Source organism: Corvus kubaryi, unplaced genomic scaffold (genome assembly GCF_017639235.1).
Source record: "Corvus kubaryi isolate FWS band 111438036 unplaced genomic scaffold, C.kubaryi_AGA036_p1.0 split2-37374, whole genome shotgun sequence".
In the NCBI taxonomy this organism is placed as follows: domain Eukaryota; kingdom Metazoa; phylum Chordata; class Aves; order Passeriformes; family Corvidae; genus Corvus; species Corvus kubaryi.
Window position 1 is genome coordinate 1,475,834 of NW_024582082.1, and position 11,442 is coordinate 1,487,275.

Genomic DNA, 11,442 nt, shown 5'->3' on the forward strand with positions numbered 1-11,442 from the left:
GGGGGGGCTTAAAGGGCACCGGCCCCTTCCCCGACTTGCCGGCCTCACTGTCCAGCCGGGAGATGCCGGGCTCAGGCCAGGGGTGCGCTGCCGGCGCGGGGACTCCGGGGCCGAACCCACCGGGGGGGCCCCGGAGTCCCCGAGCCGGCTTCGACAGTCTCCCCGGCCGGCATCCGACAGTATCCCCGGCCGGGGATAACGGATAACCTGGTTGGAAAGTGCAGAAAGGGACTCGGTGCGTGTCCTGGGGAACACAGAATCACAGAAACGGTCTGGTTGGGCCATCTGGTCCCACCTCCTTGTGTAAACAGGGTCGTCCCAGAGCACATGGCACAGGGTTGTATCCAGACGGTTCTTGAATATCTCCATTGAGGGAGACTCCACAGCCTCTCTGGTTTCTGTTCCAGTGAGGGTCACTGCACAGTAAAGAAGTTCTTCCTTATATTCCAGGTGGAACTTCCCGTGCATCAATTTTTGCCCATTGCCTGTGTCCTATTGCTCAACACCACCGAGAAGAGCCCTGCTCCATCTCCTTGGCACCCCCCCTTCAGATATTTATACACATTGATGGGGGAGAGACCACCTCTTATCTCCTGTGCCCAGAAAAACCTTCGTTTGAGGAGGTTAAAATACATAATTGATCTCTAGCTGATAGAATGTCACATGCTCATCACCATCATTAATGTTTCTGGTATTTGTCCTCAGTTCTTGCAGCCAGCAAGACAGTGGCTGCAGACTCTGTGTGTATGTGCACGTGAATTATACACGTTTAAAAGGCAACCTGCATTGCTGTTACCATTTAGCACAACCTGCCTAATTCACAGCAGCCCTTACTTGATGCCTTTTTTATTCAATGCAAGCCTCTCCCAGCCTCTTCCCTCATCACAGCAACCACGCGACTCTGCTTCTGCCCGGAAAGGTTCATCTGGAAGTCCCAGCATGTCCTGCAGCCCCAGGGACACATCTATGCAATCCCTGCAGGAGACCCGTCAGCATGACAAGGCACTGAAGACGTAGCTCCCAGCTGCTGATGCGTGGAGAAGGATGAAAAGCTGATTTCACTGTTGGAAGGAAAGAAGAAAGTGAGAAACAAACGTGAGCTCAGCACAACATTTGGAAGGGCAACAGCGTCAGGGCTCTGGTGGATCCATAGAGGGAGTCCCAGGCTGTCAGGGATGCTGCACTGAGACCATCTCGGCTCTCTGCATCCCTTGGTACCCAACCTCTTGGCAAAGAGAGTACCCTCCTGTGCCACAGCCTCAGGAATCATGAGCAGTTATCCCAAATCATTCAAGAACTTGGCCAGTAAAATTCCAAAAGGAAGTTTAAATATAACTCCAGTGAGCTGTCTGCTGGCCTGGCTGCCTGGCTGGCTCAGTACCTCAACTGCAGTAACCCAGGCCACACCCTGTGCTCTGTATGGCCCAGTCCGTGATGTGCCAGGCGTCCCTGCGCTCCTCATGAGTGTGACTTGGGAGCTGCACAACCCCCAGCCAGTGTCCCACCTACACCCTCTCTAGGAGCAGCTCCTTGGGTGGGGAGCACAGTGGGGTGAGGAAGGTGGCTGCAGCCAGGGGACCTGCAGCCCAGTGGTGTCCCTCACCTGTCCCCCAGCCAGTGTGCAGCATTCCAGTTCAGTCCCTTTGGGACGCTGCTCTGCTGCCACGTGAGCGGGAAGGAGCCCGCGGTGGCCAAGCGCCAAACTGGCTCCAGAGCTGCCAGGCAGGAGGGAGCTGGGCGAGTCTCACCCTCATGCTGTGCCCAGCCAGGCCAAACCCCGGCAGGGTTTCAGTGCTAGAAAATAAATGCACAAGCGAGGGGGGAGAAAGGGAAGTGTCCATGCAAGCTTCCTGCATCAGCCGTAGGGAACATCACCTTGGCAGGTCAGCTCTCAAACACCCCATCCTTCATGGGAAGGGAAGCTGAGTGTGCACCACCTCCAGCTGGTGTAAACACGCCGGCCATGTCTCTCCCCTTGGTCTCCTCACCTCTGTTGGACCCATCTTCCCCTGCTCTGCCCAGCATCCACGGCACTTGGATATTCTGCTCCTCCCTCCAGGGGCTTGCTGAGAAGCAGCCAAGGAGTCTCCACATTTCTGCAGGAAGTAATCCATCTCCGCTTTCCCCAAATTCAATGAAAGCACCTGACCAGCATCCCCAGTCCTGCTTCTCCACCTCATCCTTCACCCCAGATGTGTCCCTGTGCCTGCCCAGACCACATCAAGCAGCTCTGGGTGCTGCCTCCCAGCCCTGTGCTGGCCCTGCGCAGGCTCCGAGGAAGCAGTCTCCAGGGAAACTCCTCTGCTGAGCAGTGATTTGGGCAGGAGCTCCCCACCTCCCTTGCTCCGTGTACAACAGCTTATTTATTTCTCCCCGACTGAAGCGTGGCTTGCATATTTATCACAAACAGCCGGCTGCTTTGGTGCTGGCCTGCAGGTTTAAAGATGCTTTGATGGTGGCCATTAATGTCTCTGAGCATCTCTGGGTCTTGCTTGGCTGGAATATCCCCAGCTTAATTTCTGCTGGTCTGGCAAGCTCACCTAGGGTCCCAACCTTCCCTTTGGGAACAGCTTTAGTTCAGTGGCGTGGAGCAAGGCTGTGCATGGCAAGGAGCACAAAGCAGCCAATGTGACTGATACGCTCCTTAACTTCACCATCCTGTTTGGCTGGTAGTTCAGCCCCTTTCTCAGGTTCTACTTTCCTAATTTTGTCCAGCGCTGTGGCAACGAGGTCACCGTTAAAAGTGTTTCCTGCAGTTTCACCTTTGCTCTAGTCTGGTGCCAAATGCTGATCAGCGTCTGCAGCACACTCCTGATCACACCTCTTCTCCCTGCATCCAGGGGCTGTGCAGACCTCGCAGTCAGCTCAGATTTGAAGTGTGCTTCCCAAGGGAATTTTCTCTGCCCAGCACCTCCAGACCAGTTTGCCTGCTGCCAGTGCTGGTCACGCTGTTCCCTGGTGAGATGCCCAAGCTTTACACGTGGATGGCAGAGTATTAAGGCTCAGGCATCTTTAATGCTTTGCAAAAGAGAAAGAGGATTTTGCCAAGGCAAGTCCAAGCTTCCTATCCTGAGTCATATGCTTTGACTTATTTATGTGGTTGTTATTGCTCCATGAACCCTGCCAGGCAAAAACATTGTCAGGGACAATGCACACAAGGCTGGGCTGACTTTCCTGCAGCAGCCCTGCAGTGTTGCCCTCCAACAAACCCCACTGCCCCTGAGGGGTGTCAAAGTCCTGCTCCCAAAGGACTTGCAAATGCAGCCTGACCATCCAACTGCTGGTGCCCACAGGGAAAAGCTTTTCAAAGAACACCCAGAGCTCATTCCTAGAAGGGAAACATCTTCTCTTTGAGAGGGTGGTATGCTGGTGCAGAACCATTATCAGGACTCCGGGCCAGCATTTACAACTCTGAGACTGAAATGGGAATTTTCAATTTCAGGAAACCTGACTGTTTCCCATTGAAAAATACTCAGCTTGCCCTGAAGTTGCTCATCAGGATAATCTGACCCAACCTTTTCAGTCTGGGTGAGATTCTTTCCCACAAGGCAGTGGAAACCCAAATTCCAGTCCTGGTTTGCTGTCCCACTGGTGAGTGGGGCTGAGGGCAGGCTGCCAGCAAATCCCTGACACCCTGCCATGGCAAGTGCCTCCCAACCCCAGCAGACACCTATTGGTGGCACATTGGCCACCACAAAGGACTCGAGTACTTTTAAAATAAAACACCCAAACCTTTTATTCTACTACTCAAAATACTCACATTTCAAGCTGCTTTAGCTCAGAACCAGAAGAAAGTGCCCATTCCTTCATGTTTCTGCCAGAGAGACTTCCAACATCCCATTGTTTAACCCAGATTTTAGCCTCTCCTTGCTCTGTGTTTTTAACCCCAGAGCTCCCACCCCTGTTCTGGAGAGAGGGACCGTGTACTAAAGCACAACACGCAGCCTCTTCTCCACTTCTGCTGCCAGGGCCCAGGGGTGAGAACACACTGAGTGCTCCCAGACAGTCCCACAAGCTTTTTCTATCTGCAGCCATGTGATGCACAGAGATGGAAGACACTCCCTGGCTCTGAGATTAATTCACTTTTGGACCATTCTAGCAAAGCATATGAAAGATCAGCATGAAGAGTGAGCACATTCCCACCAATAAGTAATTTTCAACCTGCGTAATAAAACAGCAGACACTAACGAGTTCCATTACATGCCCATTAAAAAGTGCTTTCACTTAGCAGGACTCCACAGCCCAGGGGCTGGGGCTCAGTGGTTTGATGCCAAAGCCACTGTGCTCTCAGGGCACTCGTGCCATGCATGGGGTAGGAACCAACTCCTGGAGTCGCCGGCCCCTCGCTGCTTCCACCCATCCTCTGCACACTGGGAAGTGGTGCTGCAGATGTGTTCGTGCCTGAGAGTGCACCCCATGGGTTTTCCTGGTGTTAGGAAGTTAGATTGAAATGTGAGCAAATATCCTGTAATTAAAAGTCTGAAGTCTGCCATGGAGTTTTTGCATGTTTTTAATAAGCGGATTGGAGGGAGGGATATCGAATGATACATAACTGCTTCTACCATCCCAACTCTTCCCTCCAAAAGCCACAGTTCTTGTAGGACTCCCCCAAAGCCAATAAATAATCTTGACTGCTTGAGAAAAATTCCCCCATTTCCTAGTTATTGATGACATGGGCTTTTGAAAGCAATATGTCCTCTAGAGCACAATTTCTCACTTTGTATATTTTGCTGGAGATATATTAGCCCAAGATTTCTTATGTCCCCTAAACTACTTCCATTTCCAGGAGCTCGTGAAAACATGACATAAGCTGACCACTGAGCCTGATACTTGCTCTGAAGGATATTTACCCTCCATGCCACCCCTCTACCATCAGGAATTTCAGCAGAAATATTTCAGACACTTCTACAAAGAGAAAGGAGATATAAGACCTCTACATCCTTGTTCAAGATGCCTTAAACTCTGCTTGCTTCAGATGCAATGTCCTGCATCCTTCCCAGGTCCCAACCACCTACAGCAGTGCTGGAGGTCCCTGACTCAGCTCGCCCAAGGATGTGCCATTCCTATGGAGAAACAAAGCATGCTGGCAATGTGCTGTGATTCCCAGGAATTTGTGTTTCCCTGCCATCAGCTCCTTGCACCAGCACTGGCCAGGGTCATACATCTTTCTGCCTTGTGCTTGATGTGCAGGGAGGCACCAGCCAGCAGCTACTCTGCAGAGCTCAATTAATTCAAGCAGTGGCAGCTTGTGCAGGTGCCCTAAAAGCTCCCAAAGACTCAAGGTGAGAATCAATAAGATTGATGGGTGGAATTGCTGGGATATTTTCCTCTAAGCACCTAAGGATAATTAACAGCCAAAATGCTTGGAGTCAACCACCAAAGTTATGAAATACTAAATCAGAGGCAGCTCCCAGCAGCTTCGCTTGCTCCCTTTGCAGGTTGTACATTTGTGATGAAGCCATCAGCCACGCATGGCCGCAAATTCTCTCTTTTCCCGTGGGACTTCTGCTCCTTTCAGGGGCTGGCAGTTATTTAAATACTGTTTTACCCCTCTGCAGTCAAAGCAAAGCCCTGGGCTTTGCCATTCAAATCCTGGCCTGACCCACAGCACAAGGATTTCACTGCCAGGTGTTTCCCTGGCAGGCAGCACGCTGGGATCTGTGCGTTGCACCAGTAGGTACAGATCCAATGGGTGCTGTTCTCCTCCTCGGATAGCCAGGGGACTGAAAACTGGTGAGAAGTTAAAATCATTTTGCTCTTTTGTGTGCAAGAGTTCAGACTTCTGCTCCCCCACTTTTGAGGGCACTGGGCATCCTACCCCAAATGCTTTCCTTCCCACTTTTGCAGCCACATTGACTCTGGCGCCAGGCACAAGCAGCCAGCAGCCTGGACTCCAACAGGCGTCCTGGGGGTACCAGAGGAGGTGGAACCAGGCAGGAACCCCATCAAGAGCCAGTCTGCAGTGGTGGGGCTGAGCTGCCTGCCCAGCTGTCCCACACAGAGTTCAGGTCTCCTCCTGTGACCCGCAGCAGAGGGTCAGCACACACCCACTCCCTGTCCAGCTGGTCCTGGCTGCCTGCCCTGAGCACCAGCCATCACACCATGAGTGACAAAGGACCCCAGGAGGGTACAGCACATCTCTGTGTCCAAAAGCTGCACCGTGCACGTAAGCAAAGGGGCTGGAGCAGGGGCAGCTCCATGCCTGACTCCACCTGACCCCCAGGCATGACTAAATGAGCCTCCTTTAATTTTGGGATGTGCTGTGTGGGCCTGTTGTGCTCCTGGTATCACGAAGTTCTTCCTCCACTGCATATGTTTCTGCTCCCATTCCATTGCAGGGAAGTTTCAGTGCTGAGCAGGTTTTCCTGCCTTTCCTCCCCACGCTGTGACTTGGGAGGGCTCCATCCTGCACAGATGCTCCCTGTGCAGCCAGCACAGCTCTCCCGTGCACCCAGCACCCAGGGAGCATGGAGGGGACATGGCTCCATGCTCTGAGCATCCCCTCCCCTCGGGCTCTGCCTCGAGCCAGGCCCTCCGGCTGTGACTCCCACTCAGCCTTGCCAGCTTTGTGTTTGCTTTCCCAAATATTTTGCTGGTGGAAAGGAAACATCAGCCTGCTGAATCATGAGCTAAGCCACCTCCACCTTCGAGCTGAAGCCCATGAAGTGGGAGAGACGATAAATTAGAAGCAAAGCAACGCCAAAGCGTAGAGCAACATACACCAGTCCTCTTCGCCCCCTGGCAGTCTGCCCTGGTGCCACCAAGTGAAGCTGGGGACAGTCCCCGTAGCCAGGATGCTGGCATTGCCACTGCACCCACCACAGCCTCCTGATAACACCCTGTCAGCAGCTAATCAGCGAGTCAGAGGTAAAAGGGCTTCAGCAAAGTGCAGTGCCAGCACCCAGCCGTGGCCACCGCTGTACAAGCATGGCCTGTGGGACACAGGCAGGGGGATTAAGAGATCTGTGTCAGCAGTGGGCTTGTGTACACAAACACGGCAGCTAAAAGGGCTCGTGTTCATGCTTTGTCCCCAGGGAGGTCAGTGGGGATGGAAAAGGGTCGTGGAGGGCTGGACATGCAGTGTCTGTGTCAGTCCTCTCAGCCAGAGGAGGAACAGGGCTGGGGATGGCAGAGTGAGATTGGCCTCAGGCAAGGGGACTGTACCCCAGCTCCCCTCCCCGCAGAGACCCGGCCTGGGGATGGCAGATAATGCTGTAGTGCCTGGAAGGTTGCAAGGAACTCCCTGGCTCTGTAGTGGCCCTCAGGAGGGCTGGAGAACCTCACCTGGTTCTGGAGATGGGAGCAAAGGAAAGGAATTGTTCCACCAGTGGTTTTAAAAAGCCCGGAGCTGTTGCTGTAGGAAAGAGTCATCGAGGTCAGCAGCTGCAATGGCATTAACCAGAGTATCTCTAAGTAACCCCAGGATATAGCTTGTCTGCTTTCCCAGCTCCAGGGGGCAAGCAAGACTATGGGATGCTCATGGACACGTTCCTGTAAAGCTTCCAGGAAGATCTTGAATCCATAGACCACAGAGAGCCAGTGGACCAGGAGCCCAGGCTTCAAGATACTGTATTTTATGAATTTATATATTTCCCCTTGCCTCTTCTGTCCCTGTGCTTCCCAATGAGCTCCTGAGGTTCTTGACAGCCGAACAAGCAACAAGGGGAAAAGAGACTAACCTCAGGGACCTGAAATATCCTCTGCCTCCAATGCTGTCAGGGGAAATTAATGTGGGATGAGAAGTTTAATTGCAAATCTGGGGATGCAGTGGCCATGTTCTGCATCAATGAATTCATTTCTACAATTACATCAAGCAATATCAATTACATCCAGTGATTGAGGAAGTCCTGAGGATGTTAGGTGATGGAGATTGATGCAGGAGTGACAATGACTGACCAGCTCCAGCCACATTTGGTGAAAGAATCTCAGGCCAGAAGTGCAGAATTTGCAGGTGGATTTTGTTATATTTTGGCTGCCCAGTTTGGCGGTGATACAAGAGCTTTCCCTTGTCTGGTGAGAGGAACAGTGCTGACCTGTAAGGGAGTCTGTCCTCCTGCCAGGCTTGTTGTTAGACTTTGAAGTCAAATCATGAGCGAAATAAATGTGAAGTCGTGAGCAGTCAGAGCCAGGATTTCTCGCCTGTGTTTCAGTCTGTTCAATTTTCATGCTTCTCAGCTAACACTGTTTGTTCCTAAACACATTTTCATCCGACAGCAAGCAAGGCCAGGACTTCAGAGTGGAAACAACAGGAGCCAGAGAGGAGTTTATCCTCTTCAGAGAGAGACATTGTTCAGGTTGTCTCCATCCTCAGAAAAAGAACAAGGAGAAAAGCACATATTGCCCCTCTCCAGCCCACCAAGTTACTTAAGCTCCTGTTCCCACAGTGAAATCTTGCCTCTGTTTCAGTACAGCCAGCACAAGGTCAGCACAGTTCCACCTCAAGGTGGTCTTTCCAGCTTTCCAGAAACCCTTGACAGCAATTTCTGTCCTAAACCAAGATCACCCTGTAAGTCTGCCCAGCAGGAGAGACATCTTTACTCTTGGAACGGGATTTTTTTGAGCTTGCTTCCAGTCTACAGCCTTATCTTATTATTTTGTAATTCCTCTCCTAAAGACGCAAAACCAAAGCTCGTGCCAAACCAAAACATCCCTGCAGTTTATCCGAGCAGGGAGGAGCATGTGATGGTGGCCTAGAGCCTGGAGCAGGATGGCAGCTGGAGCCTGGAGAGCAGCTAGGGATGGTTAATGCTAGTGGGCCGCAAGACCTCCCCAGGACGACACGACACAAAACCCACGTTAGTGGCTGCTTTTGACTTTCTCTCCTGCCTGGTGGGATGGGGACACCAGAGAGGGGAAACCTCAGGGCAGTGTCCCTGCACACACATCCCTCCCTCCCTGCACCTGCCAAATCCAGCCCCATTCCTCCTCCCAGCAGGTCCTGAGGTGGTTTTGCCTGAACACTCCCTGTGGCAGGCAGGAGCCATCCTGCTCCGCGTGGCACTGCCGTTCCTGTGCCAGCACTGGCCGTCTCTGCAGCTGTACTGTCTAAGCTGTTAATTTAATAATTAACTTTAGCGAGCCTCATTAAGGCACCTCCTGCCTTTCTCCACATGGTGATGGCGTGTTATGGTCACTGATAATCCCAGCCAAGGCCGGGGCAATGAGCTGCTGCTGCTGTGAGGCACTGGGGCATGCTGTCTGCTTCATCCTCAAACACAGACATGTCCTCCCAGGGTCCTCAGCATTTCTCCTCCTCCCCACACTCTCTGGGGGCTAAACACTTCCATGTTGTCCCCTTTCCAAGCAGGGGGTCCACTGACAGATGCAGTGCAATTGCTTTTTGAGGACTGTTTGGGATGGCAGTGGAAGATGAATCCATGGAGTTCCCCAAGTGCTGCTGTTTGGGATGCTTTGCCTACTGAAGCTGTTCTCTTTGTAACCCCTCTAGTGTCCTGCTCACTTGTGTGGTAGCCCAAACACCAGGAAAAGTCCCAGGAAATTGCAGTGAGGTTGGCTGCTCACATTTAAACTTTTTCTAACACACTTTTGTCCCATCTGGAAGGTCTGCTGGCTACTGGAGGGCAATCCTGTCCATTCATCCCACTCCCAGGGACAGGACAGGGTTTGGAGGCAGCTCCTGAGCTGCACCTGTCCCAGGAGCAGCTGCTGGTGTTTGGGGGTTTGCAATGCCAGCACCAGAGCAATCAGGATCTGTCCTTCCCTGGAAGAACCAGTTCCCCAGGTAGCAGCAAATGGGACTTTCCCTTGGGCAGAGGCCAGGGACCCTGTCCTGCTCAGCAGGGCTCTGCAGATAGGCAGGCTGCAAGGCGTGCAGTTCACATGAGGAGGGGAGATAGCACAGCCGGGCTCCGAGCACTCGGAGAGGCCAGAGGGATGGAGTGAGCCAGCAGGGCTTTGCCCATGATAAAAGCTTCAGCACCCCTGTGTGTAATCAGGAGAGGGCAGCCCCAGCTCTTAACTGCATCTGTGGTGAGCCAGGCTGGGTGGGGTGACACAGGCACCCAGGATGGCAGTGCCGGAGATAACTCGGTGTGCCAGGAGACAGAGCCGGCAAGGGAGAGAGGGGCTGCCTCTGACAGGGAGGATTTCCCACCGTGGCAGGTGCCAGTGCGGCCCAAGAAGTTGTGCAGCTGTGGTGGGCTTCCCTGCATGGTCAGTCCTTTGGGAACTGGCAGTGCCATTCTCGTGCCCTCTCCCTCACCCTGGGCCTCTGCAGTGGAAATCCCCCAACCCTGCTTCCAGGGAGAGGTGATCCAGGGAGTAAAAGGGAGATATTTGAGGTTGGCTCAGCACCATCTGAGGCTGCAGATCCTCCATCACCAGCATCCCCATCCCCAACCACCTCCTGTCCTGCTCAGAAGCACATACAAGCTCAGAGACTCTCTCCTTGCTTGCAGCAGTTTTCATGTGCCTCTGTGGCCACATTTGGGCTTCCTAAAATCATATGGCTCCAAATCAGGACCTGGTCCCAGCTTTGCAGCCCACACCATGACTCTCAGGACAGCTTGATCCCATTCCTGTGCCCACGCTCCTGGCAGGAGCTGCTCCACCAGCCAGGGATCTGTGCTCTCAAAACAGAGTTTTTTCCTCTCCCTGTTTTTAATTTATTCCTTTTTTGACCAAGCAGGGTGTTAGAGGAGCATGGCAGTCTGGGGAGGATGCTCCCAGCTCCCTGCCAGGGGTTACAGTTCTTTCCCCCTCTATTTCTTTGAGGATAGCACAGCCCCAAGCCTCCATCCAGCTGATGTTGCAGCTCTGGGCACTTGCCAGCCCTGCCCCGTGACTCAACAAAACCACCTGACCCTGTAAACAGGCACCCCAGAGCACCCCAAGGATGAAGGGGGGTGTCCTTGGCCCCCTCCCAGCATTGCACCGGAGCCAAGTGAGAGCTTTGGTTGGTGCCTTGGCCAGCCATGCTCTGCTGTGGGTTCTGGCTGAGCTCCCAGCAGGTGGTAGGTGCCATGGAAAACCCACTGAAAACCTGTTTATGGCTCCCGCAGCCTTGTGCTGTGCTTTTTTTTTTCTGTTTTGTTTTCCAGAGAGTATTTGGAGGTGAGAGGAGGTTCCCCCTCTCCCTGGTCCCCGGCGCTCTCTCTTGAGAGGCATTAGAAAATCGGTGCAGTGGGAATTGCTTATCCTTTCCGGGAGGCATGAGACCCCAGGATGGTGCAGGCAGAGAGATGTTTGAACTGTCACCGTGCCCAGCAGGGCCCTGCCAAGGTCACGGTGGAAGCTTTGGAGTGGTTGAGGATGGGGAGCAGCACAGAGCCAGCTTCAATTTGCCTGGGGGCTTCCCCTTTCCTGCTGGGAAAGGAGCCAGGGCACGGCACAGTCAGCAGAGGAGCTCCTCGCGCCGCAAGGAAAATCGGCTTGGAAGGAAAAACTGCTGCTGGCTCGTTCCAGGACGGACCGGGGAGCGGG

The 11,442-nt window shown here is 53.2% G+C and overlaps 1 long non-coding RNA gene across 1 annotated transcript; it reads right to left on the reverse strand.

Moving 5' to 3' along the window:
* Nucleotides 1-830: 830 nt before the first annotated feature.
* LOC121658151 lies at nt 831-2,319 on the reverse strand. Its single transcript, XR_006013851.1, has 2 exons — nt 1,989-2,319; nt 831-1,061 (listed from the first exon to the last, which is right to left on the reverse strand). It is a non-coding gene; the product is annotated as an uncharacterized LOC121658151 (long non-coding RNA).
* Between the last annotated feature and the right edge of the window lie 9,123 nt (nt 2,320-11,442).